Source organism: Meles meles, chromosome 20 (genome assembly GCF_922984935.1).
Source record: "Meles meles chromosome 20, mMelMel3.1 paternal haplotype, whole genome shotgun sequence".
In the NCBI taxonomy this organism is placed as follows: domain Eukaryota; kingdom Metazoa; phylum Chordata; class Mammalia; order Carnivora; family Mustelidae; genus Meles; species Meles meles.
In genome coordinates this window covers 29,278,167-29,302,855 of record NC_060085.1, presented here as the reverse complement: position 1 = coordinate 29,302,855, position 24,689 = coordinate 29,278,167, and the positions used below count along the sequence as shown (strand labels likewise).

Below are 24,689 nucleotides of genomic sequence, written 5' to 3'. Positions count from 1 at the left end.
ACAAACTTGGAATTGTTCAATAAAAGAAGCCATGTTGGGACTCCTTGACCCTCCAATGCCCACTGAAGGTCTCACAAGGGAAAAAAAAAAAATATATGGCTAGTGCTTCGATGGTCTCCCTTTGCAGGGTGGGTCCAAATTTCCCCTTCCAGCCTTGTTCAAGTGGCCAAAGCATACACGAAATGAATTTGGTAAGTAAAGAGAGATTGTCTGGGTTAGGATCAAGTTTGTAACTCGCTTTTCTTCATCAGGATAGGATTAATTTTCTCACTGTCGTGATATTCCCTTAATATCCTTATCTCTCGCAAGTCAAGTTCCCATTTGATCCCTGACTCTCAGCCCTGTCCTTGGGTTTTCCTTGGAGCAGCTCTGGCCTAGAATTTTGTAATGTTTCCAGTATTGTATTGTTCCAGTCTCTACTCACATGCTACTTCCCCCTTTAAATCATCACCTGAACTAAAGGACCACCTTTTCCCTGCTCCCTATGTAAGTCACTATCTCTGACATGATCTGTTTTATGGCCTTCATACTGATACATACTAAAATGATCTCATTCCCACATTTATTTCTTTGCTTATTGGTGTCTTCCTATCCCTTTCCTCTATTCTCCACTAGCAGAATTCATCCCATGAGGACAGAGATCAAGCCTGTCTTGCTCACCAACCTCTCCCCACAACTTAAACTAGGACATGCCATAAAAGAAGTACTCAATCAACACATTTCAAGAGATTAAACTAAATTTCCCAGGATATGAGGGTTGGAACCAGTGATGGAACCTGTCTGCATAGAATCCTGAGGTTCTCCTCTGACCAAGTTCTTTAACTTTGAGACTCTTCTTTTGCAATTAGGCATATATTGAGTATTCCCAGTTTTGGGTGTTTTTTTTTTTTTTTTGGAGTATATATTGAGTATTTCCAGTTTTTAAAAATGATAATTTTCCAATTTTGGACAAAGTAATAGAAGTGGTTTACTCCCTTTACTACCTTAATCTTTCATCATTCAGCCATTACCCTTCCCTGTACTTTATTTGTAGACGACCTTATGCTTTTCTAAAAGCCATCAAAGTGTTTTATCTTCTGGTATGTTCACAGTAGGCTTTGCAGAGTAGAGGGAGCTAGTAATATCATATCAACTTTGCACATGAGGAGACCGAGCCCTACAGAGGTCAAATGGCTATAAATTTGCCTTCTTTGTAAGTTGAGTAAATGGTGAAGAACTCCAGGTTGATTGACCCTGTTTCCTATGATTCATCCTTTATCTCACTTTCATTTCCTTTTCCTTTTTTTTTCCTTTTCTTTCTCTTATTTTAATATTAATCTCCTTACTAGTCCTTCTTTCCTTAGGACTTGGTATTTTATGCCATTTGTTCTACATTTTCAGTGATTTTTCTCTAGGTCTTTAATGCCTTTATGGATGTCCCACTGGTATGCTTAATGGTGCAGAAACAGTGTTCAGTCCTTTCCTGTGCTTTTGGTTTCCCAGGGTAGTTGACACAAGGTTAGCTTATTGGTAAAGGAATGACTTAATGAATCAGTAAGAGATATCTAGCTTTTCTAGAGCCTAAGTCTTGCAGTCAACAAGAAGGCTATTTAAAAATACAACGAACTCATGAGAAGGGGTTGACAAATGCATCCCTTATTCTACCTTCCAAAGGCTGTAAGTGTATCAGAAACAAATTTTGTCACTTAGAGGTTAGGAAACCCTGGTTGTTGTCTTTGCTTTTTCAATTATTCACTGTTTGACTTTGGTAAACTCACTTCTGTTGCTGAGCTTTGATTCCTTCTTCTATAACAGAGGCTTTCGAACTGTTCTTATTTAAAAGCCAGCATCCCCTTTGTTCAAAGGATGGTCTTATTTAGACTGTTAAAAGAGTAAAATGACATAAAGGGAGCTGTGTTATTTGAAATAACTTCATTGGGTTGGTATGCATTGACATGGTTTGGAGACCAGCGATCAATAAAATGGACATGGTAATACTTACTCTGCCCAGCTCTCTGAATAAGGTATGTGAAGAAGTTTCATAAAATGTGTGTTGTTCTGTCAATGATGTGTGACCAATGAAGGTAATTTTACCATTTTCTTTTCTCACTTCAGCTGATCTACTAAACATGTCCCTGCAAACCCAGACCAAGAATTTTAAAGTCTTAAAATTGAGCAGCCACTTTCCAGTAGGAATGTTGTAATTCAACAGGAGGTGTGAGTTGAGAACATTTGGAAAAATACTAATCAAGGGGGTTATTAAAGGCAAAATGAGGGTGCAGCTATATGAAAGGAAATGGTATTAAGCCAGCAATTGGGCTGGCATTGTTTGGCATTAATTAAACTTGTAACAAGTCACAATAATGCCACTGTAGCTTTAGTCTGGGAAGCTGTAATCTAGTTCCCAAGTGAATAAACTGTAAGGCCAAAGGCCGAATAGTTTAACAAAAGGGATTAATGATTATCTTGTAAACCAGAGAAGCAATGATATTGTCGCTTAATTAAAGAGCTTGGTAGGAAGCTCAAGTTACAAGTTAGTCTTCAAGCAGTTGCCTGGTCCTTTGCAAGACAGTGGGATGGTTTAATTTAACAGAAAAAAGAAGAACCCATTTGCCACGGGCATCCAAGTGTTGAGACTCTGGGAAAACAGAAGTACTGTAATGGCAGACCAGTGGTGGCTGAGGGAAAACACTAGGGGGAATAATTTAATATAGTGATGATAAAGACTAATGGAATGAATAGGGAGTGTTTCCTTAGCAATCACGGAAATTGCATTGACAGGTATTAGACACCCATATGATCAGGGGGATTAAGTCTAAGGAGATTTGGGGACTTAATTGGACACAGAGCTAGAAAGTACACTAATAAATATTGATGCTCTGGGTTTTAACCTTCGGGTAATTGTGTTTCGACGGTTTTGAAGTTTCTTTGACTATTGCTATGCAGATCATAACTGATAATGTCTATAGTTCTGCCTGAAATATTTGATTGAAGTCTGACTCTTTTTCCTTGAAATTTTCTTATTATTTTTCTATGACGCTTCTTAGGTAGCTTGATAATTTTGTTCTGGTTAGTGACGTTACCTACTCACATTTTAATTATGACTCTCTCTGGTGCCTCAATAAATAAATATATGAGATGTGAAAAATCTATGTGGTCTATCATCTGTATGTTTAATTTTTATCTCTGTGATAATCGGCATGCTTCCAGGTACCAGGTTATGAACCCAGGTCCCGTGTATACATCATGGGACAAAATCATTCTGAGTTTCAACTGTAACTCCACTCCCCTCTCCCTTCCCCCGCCATCCTTGAGAAGAATGCATCTTCAGTCATGGGGGAGTATAGACTAACTTATGGGTTCAAATTTAGGTTAGAGCAGAAATCTTCATAAAGCGGTCTATACCACCTATGTTTTTTTCTCTTCCCAGCACTGTTAAGAATCTGTCAGCAGTGCTTGTGATAATCCGCTGTTGCTTGGATTGGGCACTCCTCTGAGTTCCCTGCAAAAGTAAGCCAAAACTGTGTCTGCAGATTTTCAGCTTGATGACACCTTGGCTTAATGAAAATTCTTGAAGAAGAGAATGTGATTTTTTTTTTTAAAGTTCCAAGCTGGTAAAAATGAACAATTTTGCATAAGAAATAAATCCTTAGCAGTAAGATAAATGAGAAGCACCATTGATGTGAAACTAAGTTTGCTTTGACATAGATAAGGGGGCTAAGTAGGATTCTATGGGAATTCACATGCCGGATCTAAATCTTTTTAAAACCACTACATCAAGAAATGTGCTTTTTTCTTCCCATAAGATGACTATTTAAATATTTTCCTTGAGCAGTTTTTAAGTAACCTTTCTCAGTGGTCTTGACCCTGCCCTCTTTTTTTTTTTTTTAAGATTTTATTTATTTATTTGACAAAGAGAGAGATCACAGGTAGGCAGAGAGGGCGGGAGAGGGGGGGAGCAGGCTCCCCGCTGAGAAGAAAGCCTGAGGCGGGTCTTGATCCCAGGACCCTGAGATCATGACCTAAACCGAAGGCAGAGGCTTAATCCAGTGAGCCACCCAGGCGCCCCAGACCCTGTGCTCTTAAACTGGAAGCCTCTAAAGGCACTGAGAACCTCTTCTTGAGAGGGCGCTATGGATACCCTTTCAATTTGCCTGAGTTCTGCAGTCACTCACCAAGCTGGGAAACAGTACGGTTCCTGGCATTCTTGTCTGCTTTAATACTTAGACCACCCGGATCTTGTTTTGAAATTACGCTGACAGATTTCTTCACACTTTGGAAGAGCTATGCAATGTATAACCAAAAAAACCAAAATGATCGTTGAAGAGTGGGACAGATTGAGAGATAAATACTCGGTTCAGATAAATACTGGGTTCAAAGCACTGGTGTGTCCAGGGATGTATTTACAACTCAAAAGATAAATGAAGAGCTAGGCTTTTGACTTAGCCGAAGATCCTTGCCATGTTGACTGACAGAAAAGTATATTTCATACAATAAATAGACTAGCCTTAGGCTAAGAAAGAAGATTGAGTTGGCAAGGAATACAGGTGGGAGTCTAGAACTAGGGGTCAGTCTCATTGACTACTTACAGCTTGAAGATAAAGGAGGGCAGTGGAGATTCCACAGAAAAATATTGCTGGATTAGAGTTTCCTGAGAGGGAAATGCTGGGTTGTGAATGGCTAAGACAGTTTTTTGCCTGGATACTGGAAGTGGGAAAGGAAAACATGGCCGAGGGTATTAGTTGCAAACAGCAGAATCTGCTCTGGCTAATTTAAATAGAAAAGGAATTTATTAAGGGATCTGAGGCGTTTCAAAGAATCATTTGGAGTCCCAGAGAAACAGGCTTGAGGCTCGGCTTCCGGGAATGATTCCCAAATCATAGCACAGAACTGTGCTGGTGAGAGACTAGTCATTGATGCTGTAGCCGGCTGAAGGACCATGCTCTAGAACTGACTGATGAGGGAATTGTCACCATCCATCCAATGGATGCCAGAAAGTTTCCCTGACTGTAACCCCTATGGATACTAAGGATTTGATCTTACTACAATTTCTCCTAATAATCTGGAAGGCTGGATACCTCTCCCAGTGCCTGCATAAGCAAAATAGATAACCCCACACACAACCCATTTTTATTCATTGCTTACTTTCTCATTGTAACAAGAAGACAAAGATACTCTCAGTTTGGACATTTAAATTCACTTGCCTTTTTGGTTGAAATGCTATATGATTTGTATGAAAATGCTTTCACTGTCCTTATTTCATCTTGAAAGTGCTGATTATTTATGTTTGTTTAAGCTAAAGGTAGAATGCCTCTACGTCAACATTTGTAAGCTCATCTCAAGGTGAGTGTTTGCAAAGTGCATAAGTCAGTACTGAATTAAATTTGAGAAACCCTGGAGTAAAATAATAAAGTTTCCTTAATTTAGAATTAGGATAGGTTTGAAAAATATCCGAACGGAAAAGCCACATTTCGCAGATGGTTGGGCCACGGACCCCTTTTTACAAAGACTCTTGTGCTCTGAGGAATGCAGTTTGAGAAACACCGCGGTGGACTGTGACCTCTTTAAGGACAAGGATCTTGACTTAGTCATCTCTGTATTCCTACCACCAAGCCCAATGCCTGGCACATAGTAACACTTACTGCCTTGGTCAAAATGAGGCTGGAAAAAGATTTCTTTTTGACCCTAGTTCCTATTGTTATCTTTTATGTTATAGAAAGACCTTTATCTCTGGAGTCAGATTTGAGTCTCCTAGATCTCTTAACAGTATTGAATTCCTGGTCTACCATTTGAAAAGCTTCCTCCTTTAAAGTGCTAGATTTTAAAAAATAAATAAAATGGGAAAAAAAAATAAAGTGCTAGATTTTTTGTTTGTTTGTTTTAATACTTTATTCGTTTGAGAGAGATAGAGATAGCGCAGTTGGGAGGAGGGGCAGAAGAAGAGGGAAAAGCAGACTCCCCACTGACCCGAAGGCCTGATGCGGGACTCGATCCCAGGATCCCAAGATCATGACCAGAGCTGAAGGCAGCCGCTTAACCGACTGAGCCACTCACGTGCTCCTCAAGTGCTACCTTTTGAGTTTGTTTGAGACAATGGAATTCAAAGGGACAAAATGTAATAATATGTTAAACAGTAAAATTATTTGCATATGGCTATTCATGGTCTTCACCATTTCCCTAATCTCTATACAAGAAAAATCTGTATTCCCTTGGTGAACTCCCAGATCCTCTCAAGACTAGCAAAAGTGGAAGAAAATGAAAGAAACTGAGAGGTTGTGTCGAACTGCATAATAAGGAGTTGAGAGATGACGAGAGTGAGCAGGACAGGCTGCCTAGGTTGGGTATTAGAGTGTTTTTGGTAAGGGCCAGGAGGGAGAGTGTTTGTCAGCCACTTAACAAACTTGTGAAGAGTTTTAAGAAAGGCAGCAACAAGATGAGAATGATTTGCTGTTATTTTCAACGCATCAAGAATTGATTCTTCCCTACTTACATTTTGTTGTGTGTCTGAGTAGAATTGTGAAAAACCTTCTGGATCCTGGATTGTGTTTCTCTCTGGGACATGGTACCATGATTGGATGACATGGATTCCAGGATTTTTAGGGAAAGCACCTTTGATTGGCTTTTTTTCTTGGCTTTTCCCTCACCTTTCCCATCAAGCTCACTCTCCAGCCCAGATTGGTGGGCCTCAAATCACTTTCTTTCTGTTTTAAGCCCAATATTAATTCCTGTTTTGTTTTTTAAAAGATTTTATTTATTTATTTTCGCATGCACAAGAGAGTGAGCACGAGCCAGGGAGAGGGACAGAGGGAGAAGCAGGTGCCCTACTGAGCTGGGATCCCAACGCAGGACTCAATCCCAGGAATCATGCCCTGAGCCGAAGGCAGATGCTTAACTGACTGAGCCACCCAGGCACCCTTAATTCTTGTTTGAAGGGAAACTTGGTCCATGTTTTGAACATCTTTGAATCTGTGGCAAGTGAGTTTTGAGAAGGTGGCCAGTTGCCTGGTGTCTGAACTTCCCAAACTTCCTTTTGCTTGGGTAGCAGAGAAAAAGACACTTGAGATTTTCTGATGATTTTCAAGGTAACATTGTAAGCAGTAGAGCTTTTAGTGGGCTTCTCCCTTGATGGGAGGTCACTGGCATTGGTCTTGACAGCATGTTTGGAAACCTTGTTTCAATTTCCTAGGAACTTCTATCCTCAGAGCCAGTCTTTTGTCTTTGAGCTTCAAATTCTGTGGTTCCTCTTTTTGCCTTATTATGTCTATGCATCTACCCAGCCATGAGGAGAGAAATTAAGTTCTGTGTTGTTGAGACCAGTGCCACTAGGCAGGTGTCTGACTGGTTGCTTGCTTATGAAAGGCAAATATTGCCATCTGATAATCCTGGCTTTGGTGCTAAACCAACAATGTGGTGTGTTACCTCCCTTTGTACTTTCTTTGGTTTCAGGTAAGACTTCATATGACCATAATCTCGTTCTGGAAATTTTTTTTTCACTCAATACCACATAGCTCTTTTCTTTTTTCTAAATATCATATAGAATGAATAAAAATGTTAACTTGTTATTCACAAAGAACTGTTTAATACCCTGCAGTTTAGAAATAGGGAGAAAGTCACAGAAGGGTTAATTGTTCTCCGTGTTCTTTCTTGGGCATGCCTGTTTCCCAGCTCGTGTTTTCATCCTCACTGCTTAATAGCAATGAAAGTTAAATTAGCTTTTACCCTGTAGTCCCCTGAGCACTTTTTTCATGCAGCCCGTCTGACCAGCCGGCCACCCACCCATACACCCATGAGTGAAGAAATCCTCTTTCATGATGAAGTTGATCCTCTGGGCTCTGTTTCTGCAATGCAGCCTAGAATTTTCTGCATTCTCAACTGGACTGTTATAAAACCATTTTGGCAAATGTAATTATAGTGTCTCTTTCTGTGTATGTGTGCATATGTGTGTGCCCATGCTCATACATTTTCTTACCCAGATAGGACGGTTTTACCTTGAGGAACTGATAGCATGCCCCATCAACTCTAAGCCTTTCAGAAGCGGTGGAAATGACAGGTGGCGGGATCACAGCATAATGGAAAGCGTGCTTTGGGCGTCAGGAGATAGGCTTTCCAATACTGCCTGTACCACTAATTTGCTGTGTGACCTTGGGTGACTTACTTAACCTCTCCAGGGGTCACTTCTTTCACCTGGAAAAATGGAGTTAATAGTACTTGCCCTTCTTGACTCAGGGGGCTACAGGGAAAATAAAGTGAGATTGTGGAAGTATGGGCAGTTTGAAATGGATAAACCTAGCCTTCCACAGATAAACTTCAGGGTGCCTGACAGACAGGATATCTTTATCTGAAGTAAAATGGAGTGTTAGCAGGAGTAGTTAATATGGAACAGTCTTCCGCTTCTTTTCAAATTAAAATTCTACCCTAGGCAAGAGAGCTAGCAGCCCTGTAACACAATAATCTTGATTTGTTTATATGATGAGCAACATGCATATGCTCTTTTTACTCACCTAAGATTTACCCAGTCACAGTCCATTCCTGTGTTAGTGTTACTGGACAGAGAACCCATTCTGAACTCAGGTTCAGCTCTTCACCATTTGGTTGCTTTATTCAGGAAACTGGCAATCTGGGAAGATGGTAGACTAACATCTCAAAGACAATCTTCTCAGGGTGCCTGGGTAGCTTAGTCGGTTGAGCATCTGACTCTTAATTTTGGCACAGGTCATGATCTCAGAGTGGTGAGATCGAGGCCCGTGTCTGGCTCTCTGCTGGGTGTGGGTTGTTTAAGATTCTCTCTCTCAACAAAAAAACCCAAACCAAAACAAAACTATCTTCTCTGTCCGGGGATAGCTGGGGGTTTTAAAGGGAAAGTCGTGGGAAAGGGAGGGGAGCTATGGGCGGGAGTGACAGGTGCCCAGGTGGTTAGTCTTATGTTAACGTGACCCTGAACAGATTTGCTGGGATCAGAAGTAATTGTTTCCCTAGTAGTCCGGACTTATTTTCTGGAAAAGTCTGGTCCTTCACTTTTCAGGGCCAGTGGTCTGCAGATCTTAAAAGTTAATTAGTTCTGGGGTGCCTGGGTGGCCCACTCAATCTGTGAAGGATCTGAATTTGGCTCAGTTCATGATCTCGGGGTCCTGGGATTGAGCCTCTGCTCTGTCCCTCCCCACTGCTTGTGCTTGCACTCTCTCTGTCTGAAATAAAAATAAAATCTTAAAAAAAAAAAAAGAAAGAAAGAAAAGTAAAGAAAGTAAATTAGTTCTGCTACAAATCAAGGGACTTATGTCAGCAAAGAAGGAGCGCATAAGCTTGAAGCAAGTTAACCCTGAAGACCAGTTGGAGTGATTACATTAGCAACTGCATTAAAGAACACAACCCATCACCTGCCATGTAACTCAGTGGGTAAGTGCATGGGCTTTGGCATCATTTAGACTTTGAATTCTGGGTTTGACTCCCGTTTTTGTTTTTCGTTTTGTTTTTGAGAGAAAGAAAGCACATGTGAGCAGGGTAGGAGAGGCAGATGGAGAGGGAGGGAGAGAGAGAGAATCTAAGGCAGGCTCCATGCTTAGCACAGAGTCTGATACTGGGGTTGACCTCATGACCCCGAGATTATGACCTGAGCCAATGTCGAGAGTTGGATGCCCAACCCACTGAGCCACCCAGGCGCCCCATGAATCCTGGTTTTTCCACTTAGTAGCTGTATCTCCTGGAACAAGCTATTTTTCTACTGTAGTCCTTAGTTTTGTCCTCTACAAAATGGGCACCAAGATATTCCCACTCTATAGATCTGGAGGCTGGGAGATACAAGGACGTGTATACAGTTACATGGTTCAGAAAGTCGGGTAGGTCTCAGATGTTGGAGAGGATTGCATTTAGACGTAGTAAGCAGACGCCCAGTTACAATTGTGTAGTAAGTAGGGTCCTCAAGAAAGACAGAACTAATAGGGGAGATCTCTCTCTCTCTCTCTCTCTCATATATGTATGTGAATTTTTTTGAGATTTGTGACAATTTGAAAAACTAAAAAACGACATGGTAGAGGAGCCTGGGTGGCTCAGTGGGTTAAGCCTCTGCTTTCAGCTCAGGTTATGATCTCAGGTCCTGGGTTCCAGCCCTGAATCAGGTTCTCTGCTCAGCAGGGATCCTGTGCACCGCCCCCCCCCCCCCCCCCCCGCCTCTCTGCCTGCTTGTGATCTCTCTCTGTCAAATAAATGAATAAAATCTTAAAAAAAAAAAACAAAAAAACCACATGGCCTAGAAATATCTGAAAATTTGAGAAAAAGCTAGGTATGTTATGAAAATACTAAATATAAGTGGATACTAGCCTATTTTATCATTTATTACTGTAAAATATACATTAAGCTACTGTAAAAAGTTAAAATTTATCAAAAGACCTTATATTGTCTTTTCATTTTTGATGCCTTGTGTGAGTAATTGTGTAACCCCTATGGTGTTTTGTGTCACATCAGACAACATTGATGTAGGTACATATAGACATATGATTCATCTTGTCAACATGATAATGTAAACTTCCAGTATCAGTGGTTATGCTCCAGTTCTGTATTTTCTGTTTCTTATGATTTTCTTAATGACATTTTGTTTTCCCTAACTGGCTTTATTTTAAGATACAAAATAGGTGTTAATCAACTGTTTATGTTACCAGTAAGGCTTCTGGGCAACTTTTATTGATCTTATTGTTCCTTTCAATCACTGCTAGATGCAAGGAATTCTGAAGCTGAGTATTTTAATTAGGTCATTAAAAAAATCAGGGTGCTGTTAGTAACAAAGAAGGGGAGAATAGGAATGCGTCTGGGTGGCTCAGTTGGTTAAACATCTGCCTTTGGCTCAGGTCCTGATCTCAGGGTCCTTGGATCCAGTCCCACACTGGGCTCCTTGCTCAGCAGGGAGTCTGCTTCTCCCTCTGCCACTCCCCCTGCTTGTACCCTCTCATGCTCTCCCTCTCTGTCAAATAAATTAATAAAATTTTAATCTTAAAATTTTAAGATTCTTTAAATCTAAAAAAAAAAGTAGGAAGGGAGAATAGATACCAAGTAGGCACATCATTCACACCAGGAGTTTCAATGCCACATCCATTACTTGGGCTTACCACACCGATTGCTCTGCATGCACACAAGAAGGTGCCTACCTTGGTTGGACTGCTCTTTGCATTAATCACTGAGTTCTCTTTGGATAGGTGAATCCAGGATTTCTGCATAATTAACTTTAATTTGGTGGAAACTGGCAAAAAAGTAAGGAGAAATTTTTAAGCATTTTCTTTTCTGTTTCTTCATAGGCCAGATAGAGAAACTTCTCTCTCATTCTGTGGATGGGAGTAGCACAAAAGGGAAAAGAAGGAGGATGGGTATGGGGATGGGGCAGGCAATTAGTCCATGTCTATGCGGCTGATACATCCATATGGGTCAAATGATTTCTCAAAACTTAATTGCATTATTTACTATGTTCGGGCTACAGGGTGTGAAACGGTCTGCCTCACTTACACTGTCACACTTCGGTGTTGAACTGAAGCCCAGAGAGAAAGATATCTGTAGCATCAGGGTTCTGTGGAGGCTAGGGGTGTCAGAAGCAATCATTGCAACAAAGTCACGTCCAAGACTACTGGAGAGTCTATCTTGATTGTTGCTTGAGTTTGTTTTTTTAAAAAATCAGATATTCAAAAGGTCTTTCTATTTACAAGTAAATATTTCAAAACCCATTTATTGAAAAATCGCTTGGAACTAACGTAGGAACCGTGTGTCACATTATTGAAATGTGACCAAAACAGTGTCTATTTTTAAAAATTTGCTCACGGAGAACAAAGCACAGAAAGAAGTAATTTTTTTTTCCCTTGCTCTCCCTTAGACATGCGTGTACGCGTACACATACTCGCTTATCCATACAGAACACCGGATTCTGTCTCTCTGTGTTATCTTGTATTCATTTCATATTCCTTTCTCAATATCACTGTGAAACTACTTTGTTGTATCATTTCCACATAGCTCTTTTCTCATTTTTGCAATTCTAATTCTCACTGCTTACTGCATTACAAAAGAGTGAAGGGAAAGTGGATTTGCATGCGGGGCATTTTAAATTCTAATGTCAGGGGTCATTAGTCTTTTTTTTTTTTTTTTTTTTCCTTTTCTTTCCCCTCTTTGGTTCTATCTAGGAGCTTGGCTTTCACATACCAGGGGTAATTTACAAGAAAGCTTTTAAAAGCAGTGTTTGAGATTTATTTTGCACATTCTCAGAACCTAAAAGGCTAAATGAGAAAGAACCTAAAATAAAGATCATTTCCATATATTTGAATGTTGTGTTGGTTGAATTGCTCACATATGTTGGAGAAAGTGGGAATCCCCACATCCTCTTTAGTTCACTTTCAGGCAGAGTGACTGCCCCACACATTCCTCTTTCTCAGATCGGAATGGGGGAACGCCACCAAACGCAACATTTGGGATTCTCCTTCTTCTAGCTTCAGATTGTTATATCTTGTGTATTTTCCAAGTAATACTAATGAGATTTATGGATTCACACTGAAGGCAGGTTGCTACCTGTCCCTACTCCACCCCCCTTCCCTGGATGTCTGTTTCACACTCTCTTCTCAGACCTCCGGTGGCTCCTCCCTGCTTCTCTATTGTAGGGATGACCTTACCTTGTGTTTTACTGAGAAAAGCTCCGTCAGGAGGAAACCCCCACATGCTCTTGCCAACCTATCTACAACAGACCCTGTACTTCCTCCCATGGGCCTAACTGCTCCACGACCACCCGTGGCTTTCAGGGGCCCCCGGATCTCCCCTTCCACCTCTACCTTTTTCTTGCTTCTGCAATGATCTCTTCTCACCTGCGTCCTCTGGGCTCCTCTCCCTACTAGATAATTCCCAGCAGCTTTCAAAGATGTTCTCATGTCTCCACACTGAATTTAAAAAAAAAGAAGAAAACCTGCTTAATTCCTGGCTACCAAACATTTCTCTGCTCCCCTTTGACAATGCAGAAGATCAGAATTGTCTACAGATGTTCTTTCCATCAGACTTTCAAATCCACTACTTCTCAGAGCACGGAGGGGTCACAGAGGCCCCTTTTCGGCCAAACAAACCCTTTGTTCTACTCCCTGTGCTTTTCTCACTTGATCCATCAGCAGCATCACTTCCTCCTTGACATAGTTTTTTTTTTTCATTTGGCTTTGGGCCACCACACTCTTCTGGTTTCTCCTGCTACTCTACTGGCCACTGTTTTTTAGTGTTCTTTGCTGGCACCCTTCATCGTTCTAACCTGTCAGCCTCCAATGCCTCAGGGTTCTGTCCTTCGAACTTGTCTCTTCTCCCTCTCTTCACTCCCCAGTGGTCTCCTTCAGGCTCATGGCTGTTTCCTGATGTTTTCCAAATCTCTATCTTCAGCTCAGACCTCTTACTTCAACTCCACACTTGGAGCGTGCATCCAATGCCTACTCAGCTCCACGTGGATATCTAAAGACTCATCAAACATAAATGCTACCGGCCAGGTCCAAGCCACTAGCATCTCTGCCCGAGACTTTTGTCTGAGTGCTTTTTGCCAATCTTTGCCGCCTTATTTACAATGCGGCGGCTGGAAGGATCCTCCTAAGACGAAGTCTATTCCTGTCAATACTCTGCTCAAAATCCTAATGGTTTCTTGTCTTCAGAATAGCAGCCAGAATTCTCAAAGGGGCTGACAGCCTTGTCTCACCTGTTTCTCTAACTGCGTAAGCTACCAGCTGTCCTCACCATGTCTGCTCCTGCCACATGGGCCTTTTCACTGTGACTTGGAAATGTCAGCATTTCTTGCCTCAGCCTCTTGTAGTTTCCTCTCCTGGGTCATGCTTCCCCTGGGTGTTGTCAATGCTCACTCATCCATCCTTTTGGTGTCTGCTCAAATTAATTACCTTTTAAGAAAGGTAATATTCTCTCTTATGGGAATCTCCCACCCTCTGTCCTCCATACCTGTTTTTTATGAGCACATCAGGTATTGTCGACTTGTTTATTTTCTGACTCTCCTCTAAGGTCTAAACTTCAAGGGGGTAGGTATTTTGAGCTGGTCTTTGCTGTGTCGCCAAGTGCCTAAAAGAACGCCTTGCAAGTAGTAGCACTATTAATAAACGTTGATTAAATGAATGAAAAATGGATTGAGAACTACACATCTAAATACTTAAGCAAGAGCTCTTATAACTGGCCTGAAATTAAATATTGGTGATGATGAATTCTTATTTTGTTTTCTGAACTCTAACACTCATGATTCTGACATTTTATTTCTTTGGTCAGTTTATGGTGTTGGTTCTTCTAAAGAAGTAAAGAAGTGCATGAAGTCTTGAACCCTTTGGGTGTGTGACCCTTATATCACGTACACAGAGCATCAGCAGAACAGAATATTAGTCAAGGATCACAGTAACTGAACTTTCAAAATCAAATCTCTCTCTTCCTGTGTCAGTAAGGAACCCAGCAGGAAACAGATGGCATATACAAATTGGGTAATTTGACTAGAGTTTAATAAAGGTACCATTTTCAAAGCACAAGGCCCTGTGTGCAGTGCCCTGAGGCTAGTAGAAGCCTTTTCTGGTACCACCCCAGGCATGGAGAGGAAAGGAGAGGGAAGGTGTATGGGAAGGGAAGCGTACTGAAGCCGGAGGGAGAGCTGTAAGGTAGGGTACATTGTAGAGGCCATGTGACCAACCAACAATCAGTGGCTGAGGGATATAGCAAGCCTGTGATCCACCCCCGGGGGGAGCTGAGGTAATAAACATTGCAATTCTCTCTTCCCCCTTCCTCTAATCTCCAGCTGGGGGTTCCCATTAGCCAAACCCAAGTGGAAGTCAGAAGCCAAGGGAAGCTTTGGCTGCAACCTACAGAAGCCAGCCTCTGAGGTAGACAACAGGATAGGAAAGGGTGGAGGGTAGATTGGGAGAGCAAATGGCGGGCATCTAGCAGAACATCCAGGGGCCGTCTCCCGGATGCAGCCTGTTCTCCCATTTCCCTACGAGTCTTCTTGTCTATTCTTCATGCAACAACTGAAATAAAACCCCCAATCTGTGTGTGTTGGACCCCTGTATAAGGCCCAATCATTTAACAGCTTTCACTGAACTCAGAATAAAATCCAGATCCACTCTGGCGGTGTACAAGAGGGGCCGAATGGTTCTTACCCCCCCCCCCCCATTATACTCTACACAGATACCTTGGCTTGTTATACCCGTTCACAGTGCGGCCTAAACCTTCTTGACAGAAATGAAGTTCATTATCCTCACTGGACGCTCTACCTGGAACACCCTTTCTTTATCCCCTTACAATGTTGACTCATTGTGTGTGTTACATCTTATCCTTTAAACATCAACTCCTCCGGGAGCACTCCTCCCCATAAAGGTTGTCTTTTGTTTACTCTTTGTCAGGCACCCCAATATTTGCTTCACAGCATTTATCACAAACTATAAGTGGCTCCTCCCTCTTTCCCTCCTTTGCTTCACTGAGTTGGTCTCTAAACAAAGGAAAGCAAGCTTCATTGAGGCATGCACCTTCTCTGTCTTATTCTCTGTGTCATCCTCAGAGTACACATCTATTTCTGGCCCAGGTGGTTTCTCAATAAATATTTGGTGATTGAGTGAACAAGCATCGTTTTCAATGAAAATATCCTTCCATTTATGCAGTAATGAAAAAAAAGAGGGGGTTTCCTTTAAGCTTCTTTTGAATGTATTTGAATTTCTCTCTAGTATCTGCGGGATCTCAAATATATTAGTAAGTGCTTAATATGTATTTGAATAAAATACCCTTACTAACAACAAGGCTGATTCGCTATGACTTAGCAGATTGTTTTCTATGGTTGGCGTATTATGTCTTTAACAAAATTAAGCTGAAAAATGAACAACACCCTCTCCCTAATCTGTAGATTCCCAGCATAGCTCATTACCTGCGTTGACCGGCTCGGTGATTTACTGGAAGGTGCATTAGGTATTGACTAGGCTGGAGCTTTAGAGCTCGAAAGACCTGGCCAAACTCCATTTAAGCCAGTCACTGGAGACTGTAGACCTTTCTGAGCCTGTTTCCATGTCCACAGGAACTAGGGCAATGTAGCCTTATCCCTGGAGCTATTATAGAGTTACAGGTGCTAGACATCCTTCTCTTTTCTATGCCCATCCCTTGCCCTTCAATACAAAAGCAGGCTCAGTGCCCCCCTTTTCCTGCTGCTTCCTCAGTGCCTTCTCCCCAGTCCATTTTATTAGTCTTTGGATCTCATGCCCATGTTCTGGTTATTGGGAATTCTGCTGGAAGACTTTCCTGTCGGCGCTTCTCCTTATGAAGTTGAATTCACTCTCTGGTGGAAGCAGCCTGGAGCTCGGTGGTGCCCGTGACAAATGACACACCCATCAGGCTTTTCAGCCGGCATCATATTTGCCAGACAAATGTAGACAGGACTTGCATGCAGCGAAGCACTTTGTTAGTACTTTGAGCCTCTGAGGGACAATTTGAGTTGGAAAAAAGAGGCATTGAAACCTTGTACAATACTCACCCCATTACACAAGGAAAACCAAATAAGTTTATCTGACAAAAAAATATGGGTATGCTTTTGATAAAAGAAGCCCCAGCCACAGGGCTCTTGCTTCTCGACAGAGAGATAAGATGCCTGGAAGTTTGATCTTTTGTTTATTTCTTTTTAGTTAAGTTTAACTAATATGCTTTGAATGCGTTTTCTGAGCCAGGCACTTTTTCTTTACTGCTTTGGTTGGATTTATAACTATTAAGATTGTAAAGTAAAAAATATTTCAGTGTAGGCAGCTCTTGCTAAGATCTGGCCAAAGAATGGGATACTTTATTGACAGTTTGTAAATTCATTGGTACTATATGCGCAATCTGGCAAAATTAAACTTCTCATACATGAAATGGTTGTCTGGAATCTGGTTCCTTAAGAGATTCAAACCAGTTCCATTCAAACCTATATATTTAGCTTGTACTCTTGATATATGCTGAATAAAATAGATAAGGGTATATACCCTTCCCGGGCCTTACTGTCAGGCTCAGTGTTCCTTCCTTTTTGACCAATGTCCTTCTTTTTTTTTAATTTTCTTTTAAAGATTTATTTATTTATTTGAGAGAGAGAGAGAGCATTAGCAGGAGTGTCAGAGGGAGAGAGAGAATCTCAAGATGCCTTCCCACTGAGTGCAGAGCCCAACAGTGGGTGGGGATGGGGGGCTGGATCTCAGAACCCTGAGAACACAACCTGAGCCAAAACCAAAAGTCAGACGCTTAACTGACTGAGTCATCCAGGCATCCTGACCAATGTCCATCTTTTCTAAATATCAGTACCTAGGATCCCCCTTACACATTATTTGAAACTTAAAGTAAGCTGAAGTTGAAGACCAGTAGGTAAAGACCGGCTTTATTTTCAAGTTATATATTCCACACATTTATCTCTGTCTTTCTGAGACATACTGATCTAACTGGTGATGCAAAACACACACACACACACACACACACACACACACACACCTCACAGCCACTTACACGTGTGTCATTGACCCTTAAGCTTCACATGTTCAATAGCGATCGGAGGAGGCAAATTTGTGGTTTCATGCGTCTAACACTGGGCACACGGTTACTGTTATCTTAACTTTCTTAATTGAGCCCACATTTTAAGTGGGGATATTTCACATAAAATGCAGATATTTGGCTTCTGTGAAGACCCTGGAAGAGGGGGGCGCCTGGGTGGCTCAGTGGGTTGATCCTCTGCCTTCGGCTCAGGTCATGGTCTCAGGGTCCTGGGATCGAGCCCCACATCGGGATCTCTGCTCAGTGGGGAACCTGCTTCCCCCTTTCTCTCTGCCGGCCTCTCTGCCTACCTGTGATCTCTCTCTCTGTCAAATAAATAAAATAAAAAAATCTTAAAAAAAAAAAAAAAGACCCTGGAAGAGGGACTGGCAGGGGGCCTGCGTTCCCATATGGCAGCAGCAGGCTGGGGCTGACTGGCTGGCGGCTGCTCCTTCAGGCTAGGCTTCACTTTCTGGTAGCCATGTTGCCATGGCTCAGCATTGGATGGAACATGGCTTCCATCGTGCACGTAATGCCCCCATCTTCTGGAAGACTCAAGTTTGTGAACTCTGGTAGAGTCCAGGGAGGGGAGGCTGAAGGATTTTCATCTATAGAGTAGACAGACCTTGAGATAATGGTAGGATTTGTATAGATGAAGAAGTGTGTGTGTGTGTGGGAGGGGGTCATTTCAGGCAAGAAACTAACTTTGATGCTGAATGCCACCAGGGGTGTGATGGTTTGTGAGATTTATTCCCAGTAGTTTTTCTCTAGTAATATTTAAATTGCTTAAGGAGGCAGACGACTTACTTTCTTTTTTTTTTATTTTTTAATGAAAGCAGATCTAAGGTTAAAACTCTTACTTCCTTGTAGCCTTGCAATCTGAAATGCCTTCTTGAGAGGAAGGAAAAAGAGGAGAAGGTATAGCTAGCTAAGAGCTAGGAATTGGGCATAGCCAAGGTCGCAATAATGGGTGACTGTCAGGCTTATGAATTCACCAATTAAAATTTTGTGTGTGTATGTTGTGAGTGGTGTGTGCGTATATGTGTGGTGTGTGTATGTGTATGTATGTGTATGTAGAACATCTGTGTCAGAACAGCTGTATCACTACAGCAAGTGTTAGATTTGTCTGAGAAAATATCGCTAAAAAAATGCCATTTATTGTATATTTTCCAAAAGATAGTAGTTGAGCCTTTTTTAAAAAAAAGATTATTTATTTATTTATTGGATAGAAAGAGTAAGAGAGAGAGAGCACAAGCAGGGGGAGCAGGAGAAGGAGAAGCAGGCTCCCCGCTGGCAGGCTCCCCATGCGGCAGGGAGCCTGATGCGGAGCTCAGTCCCAGAACCCTGGAATCATGATCTCAGCCAAAGGCAGATGCTTAACCAACTGAGCCACCTAGGTGCCCTGAGCCAGTACTTTCTTTATAAAAGGAAGAGGGCTTAGAAAATGAGTAAGATGGCGAGTTTCACCAAGATGCCTTCAAGGGAAGGAGTTCTGTCATAAATGATGCTCAGTATCTTGCCCTATTCCCAGACCAAGCTCACCGTATACTTGGGATTTTCCCAGCTAACATCACCCTTAAGATGATGTCTCCAAAAAGCTACTTTTAGCATAAAATTACATCTATGAGTAGTAACATCTTTACATTTGAAGACTCATTTCCATTTTTTCAGTGTAAATAACCTTTGCCCTTCAGGCAGAGACCTGAGTTAGGGGGCAGAGCCAGTGGGGTTTGTCATGTTTTGTTTTGATGTTGTTGGGAAATTTCAAATGAAGATGTTTTATTTTTCTGGCAGGGCCGGATCCCTTGTATAGCTGGCTGTTTCCTTGGTCTTAAGAAGGCCCACCATAAGGATTTACTTGTGTTAAACTGAAAACAGATCTCCTTCCAAAGGAAAGCCCCTTTTATTGATCCTGACCTTTTCCTTTTGCTGGTAAAGACTTGCTGACTTGCCTTTTAAACAACTGGAAATCACTGTGTTTCTTTTCTTATAATCTCCCATGTATCCTGTTCAGAGACCTTCCATTCTGAAAAAATAAATTTTCTATGGAAGTCGTAAAAGAGCGCTACTCAGGGAGGAATATGGAATATGGAATATGGAATATGGGAATATGGAATAGGAATATGGAACCCTCTTAACAAATCACCAGTGTGGCTTGTGAGGGGCAGGTCAACACCTGATTTCCCCTGCCTCACCTGCTTTCAAGTTGCCTCTCCTCCATTATTTCCGTCTGTCGCTTGTCAGTTCCCACTAGAGGTACTTTAGAACTTTATTTCATCTAGTGATGCCCTGAGAAAACTTGAAGCACTGAATTGGGATTATATTAGCTGGAAGAATCAAGAAATTAATTTCCTTCAAGAGAAGAATGGCATGTCTGGTCAAACAGAATATTGCTTAATGTAATAGAACTCCCAAATGAAATTGGGGAGCGGATCTTTCCCTAACCTGGGGGATGTGAGATTATTGAATTCAGGATTCCTGTATAAATTAACATCTGAAGGAAAGGGTCTGCCCCACCCCACCCCCCTCTGCCATCCATTCTCTCCCTTTTTCTGTGTGTTCTGCATGGGAGTGTTTCTGTCCCCCAGCAGAGAGCCGCACGTCTTCAGCCAGCTCTGTGAGGGAATAAAAGAATTAATGGATCGGAACTTAATCCATAACTCCCTAACTCTGAGGCTTTATTTTTTTAATAGTTCATAAACTTCTTATTTTCCTTTTTAGCCTAGATTTCCTCTGTGGTGAAAGAGAGTTTTGCCAACCTTTGGCACTGCCTCATAAAAACGCATTAAAGGACAATTCTAGGTTGTGCGACTGCCCGTAATTCACCCTCATATAATATTCCAGAACTATCCCAGAGTTTGTGTCTGAATTTGTTCTAATAAAAAGAACCCCGGGGTCAAGAACACAGCTCCTTCCAGATGGATTAATTTGTGCATTCTTAAAGAGCTAGAAGGCCAATGGATATTGCTTCTCTTATAGCTGTCAAAAGTAATATTATTGGGAGCATGACAGACGCCTAACAAGATACATGGAGATCTCTATTTTGACATTTTTAAAGTGACATAGTGCGTTTGTAATTTTTCCAAACAACCAAACGAAGTGTCTGTCTTTCTGAATTAAAGTCTCTGAGGTCTCTGTCATGTCATCTTTTGCCCTCCTCTGGGTGACAGAATTGGGGGATAAATCAGTAACTGATTTCTCAGAGGGAAGTTTTGAGAATCATGTTTTATAGGCCATGCGTGCCCTCCACAAAGCTTTCTAACCACCAACAGGCACAGTTGGGACTTTGAAACAGTGGCTGTCAGGTGGTGAAAGCTCCAAGAGTGGAATTTATCCAGAGCCATGGGTCTGAAGAGTTTGCAAGGTCAAAGGCAAAAACGTAGCCCTTGTTGAGAATCTGGAAGGGGATCTCAAAGGTTATGGCTGAGATGTCCTTTCCGTCAGAGAGAGGCTGGGAAGGCTCCTGCTGCTTTTCACTCTTAACGCTCAGTCCCCTCCAAGGGTGCAAAAGCCTCAGTTTATTGTACTTCCTATGAGAACTCCAGTGCATGGCTCATTCCCTTCCAGGATTTCACGTTTATCTGCTGGGATAAGTTGCAGAATCAAAACATAGTGTGTAATTTGTGTGATTTCTTCCTGAAGTACACTTTTTCTTTTTTGAAGGGAAATATTCATTGCCCAATGCATTGTTTTCCTTCCAAGTGAGAAAGGCTTTTCACGTTCCTTGATCAGTGATATGTCTTTAGGATAAACTGAAGAGGAGAGTAAGACGCACCTGAAATTTAAGTACTCAGAGGCATTTACATTTTATAAATTTCTTTCCCGACGTGTACATGTACATGTAGAAACATTTTTAGGTAGTAAGTGTGCTATTCCGCATGTAATTCTGCAACCTAGGTTTGTTTATTTTTTATTTTTTTTTAAAGGGCTAAGGCTCTTTTATTTATTTATTTATTTATTTATTTGACAGAGAGAGATCACAAGTAGACAGAGAGGCAGGCAGAGAGAGAGAGAGAGGGAAGCAGGCTCGCTGCTGAGCAGAGAGCCCGATGCGGGACTCGATCCCAGAACCCTGAGATCATGACCTGAGCCGAAGGCAGCGGCTTAACCCACTGAGCCACCCAGTTGCCCCTAGGTTTGTTTGTTTTTAACCTAATATCACCTTTCTAGGTTGTGCATGTGCATCAACATCATCATTTTAAAAGGCTGCTTGTATTCTGTTTTATAGGAATACCACCTTTATTTTGTCAATCCCCTGTTGATGGACATTAAGATTCTTTCTGATTTTTCAGTATGACAAACAACAATGGAATAAACGTCCTCATACATACATCTTTATGGACTTGACAGGTTGTTTTCTTGAGACACTTTGGAAATTATTATATTATATTATATTATATTATATTATATTATCTGTGTGTGAGAGTACTTAATTCCCTATAACGTCACCAACACTGGCTAGTGCACATCTAAAGCTGTCAGCTTGAAAGATACAGAAAAATGATTCACTGTGGTTTCTGTTTAAATTTCTATTATGAGATTGAGTATTTTCCCATTATTGACCATTTCTATTTCTTTTCTTTCTTTCTCTCTCTTTTCTTTTTTTTTGAGAATTACCTATTCATCTTTTGCCTGTTTTTGTTAGGCTTTTTTATTTTTCTTATTGCTTGCAATAGCTTTCTGTACATTCTGGATTTATGTGATTCTTGTGTAGTGTTCTGGACATCGAGAAAATAGTGGAGAAGGGGCGCCTGGGTCGGTTGAGGGTCTGACTCTTGGTTTTGGCTCAGGTCATGATTTCAGGGTCATGAGATTGAGCCCTGATTTGGAGAGATGGGGGTGGGGATGGGGTGGTCCATGCTCAGCAGGGAGTCTGCTTGGGATTCTCTCTCCCTCTGCCCCTTTCCCCACTCATGTGCATATACTCTCTCCATCTCTAAAATAAATAAATAAATAAAATATTTTAAAAAGCAAAAAAAAAAAAAAAAGAAAATATAGGGGAAGAAAACAGTATTAAGCTGAAAGAAGTGTTTACTGCCAAGGCCACGAGGGGTTTGTACCTGGGAACAGAGGGAACAACCAGGGGCTGTGAGAGTCAGGCTTTGCAGTATTCAGATGTAATTGGCTTGTTTGAATAATTTCAGGTGCTGATGGGAAACTGAAACCCTTTACCCCGGGGACAGACAGGAACTGTGCCTGGTCCCCAAATTACAGGGAGAGTTGCTTGGCTAGCAGACTCTGTCCTCAGGAGCAAAATAGGAAGAGAACCCTGTAGTTAGGCCATTCAAGGCTGCCTCAGTTTCCCCCAGATGTCAAGACAGCACAAAATAGTGGTCTTTCATTTTAGAACTTACACCACAACTATCTCTGAGAGATGAGGCGGCCCCAGATTCAGTGGCTTCTTCTCTGTCCTCATTGCCCTTGACTGAGTTCATTTTCTTCATTCCCGAAGATTCTTTCCCTCCACTGACCTCCTTACCACAGCCCTGTTCAGGGATGCAGCATGGCATGAGTGAGATGCTCCCTGAGTCTGACAAACATGACTGTGATCCCACCTTTGTCACTTGCTAGCTGTATGACCATGGCATATCGTTTTTATACGATAAGATAGTAACTACCTCATGGAATAACATGCAAAGAGTGCCTGGCATCATGTCTGGTTCATATTGAGCATTTAGATCTTGATTCTTGTGTACCTTTAACTTGTTCAGCTGCAGATTCCTGCTGTCTAAACATGAGTGTTAACTGAGATTTGTTGCATATCTTCCAACCTCTTCCTCTATTCCTCAGCCCTCGAAGGGATGGCCAGCTACCTTTCCTGTGGCTTCTGTTTGCACTTGGAGGCAAATTAACTCCCAAGTTCCGTATCTTGCACTCATTTCTCTCTGGTTGTCTGGTCCACATTTCTGTTTCTTAGAGATTTTTCCCTACAGTGTTTTAATTAGCGTTGTTTTTTTTTTTAAGATTTATTTATTTGAGAAAGAGAGAGAGAGAGGAGGGGAAGGACAAAAGGGAGACAGAAGACAGAAACCCAGGCAGACTGTTAGTGGAGTCAGAAGCAGGGCTCTATTTCATGACCCCGAGATCATAACCCTGAGATCATGACCCTAAGATCATGACCTCAGCTAAACCAAGAGTCGGATGCATAACCAACTGAGTCACCCAGGTGCCCCTTGTTTAGCATGTTTAAATAATTTTTCTCCTCAAACCAGTACCTTCCCCTCACTGGCTTCATCATTAGTGTACCTGTATCTTGGCTTAATAGGTCTTAAATCACTTTCCGTTTCTTTCTCTTTGAGACCCACAGAAACTCAGCTATCAAAGACTGTTGGTTTCTTCTCTCAGTCTGCCTTCATGCGTCATCTCCACTCCACGAAATCAGGGCCCTTCCAGTTACAAAGTTGCACTAGGCTGGAGCTGGTTTCCTTCTCTTTGTCTTCCCAGTCCAGCCTATGCCCACCACTTAGTCTCTCAGAGGTTCCTCTCCGATCATGTTTCCTCTGCTGTAAAGCCACCAGTGTCTCCTGGGTGCCCAGGCCCTGACGTAGTTCCCCAAGCCTGGCACACAGGGTCCCTGCAATGAAGTCACAGCTCACTACCCAGCAGCGAGGTCTCCAGCATGCCTACATCCCATCAGCTTCATCTTTAACAAAAAACTATAGTCCCCAGTGCACGCGTTGCCCCCAAGCACCTTTGTGTATTTGTCTGTGTTTTCATAGGTGGGATACCTACCTTCCCATTCTCAGAGTTTTGAAATCTTGTATTCAGAATTCAAATCCTGGTTGTTGTTGTTTTTTTGTGGTGCCTACCAGCTATGTGACCTTGAAAAATCACAGCCTCTCTGAAACTTGGGTTCCTCATTTGTCAGTGTGGACACAATGATCATGCTGCAGGACTGTTTATGAAAAGACTGACGTCGTGCTCGTATCCCAGACACGCATAGGCTTGTAATTGAGGCTGTGGCTCTTATCATCCCAGACTAAAGTCCTCTGTTTTCTCTGAATGCCGATTTTCGTACTCATAAGGCATTTATTTTATATTGCCTTGTGCTGTGTTATACTTCAAAGGGTTGTGTCTTGGGGCGCCTGGGTGGCTCATTCATTAAGCGTCCGCCTTCACCTCAGGTCATGATCCCAGGGTCCTGGGAGTGAGCCCCGAATCGGGCTCCCTCCTCAGTGGGAAGCCTGCTTCTCCCTCTCCCACTC

The 24,689-nt window shown here is 41.9% G+C and overlaps 1 protein-coding gene across 5 annotated transcripts in view; it reads left to right on the top strand.

Annotated features, from left to right (window-relative positions):
• FHIT (fragile histidine triad diadenosine triphosphatase) overlaps positions 1 to 24,689 on the top strand; it is a 1,485,305-nt gene that overhangs the window by 423,685 nt on the left and 1,036,931 nt on the right. Inside the window, exon 3 of one of the 5 annotated variants that reach the window (XM_045989790.1) lies at positions 5,276 to 5,322. The exons of the other annotated variants lie outside the window; for them this stretch is intronic. The gene's annotated coding sequence lies outside the window, so the exon portion shown is untranslated. The remainder of the gene's footprint in view (positions 1 to 5,275; positions 5,323 to 24,689) is intronic. 5 annotated transcript variants of the gene reach the window in all.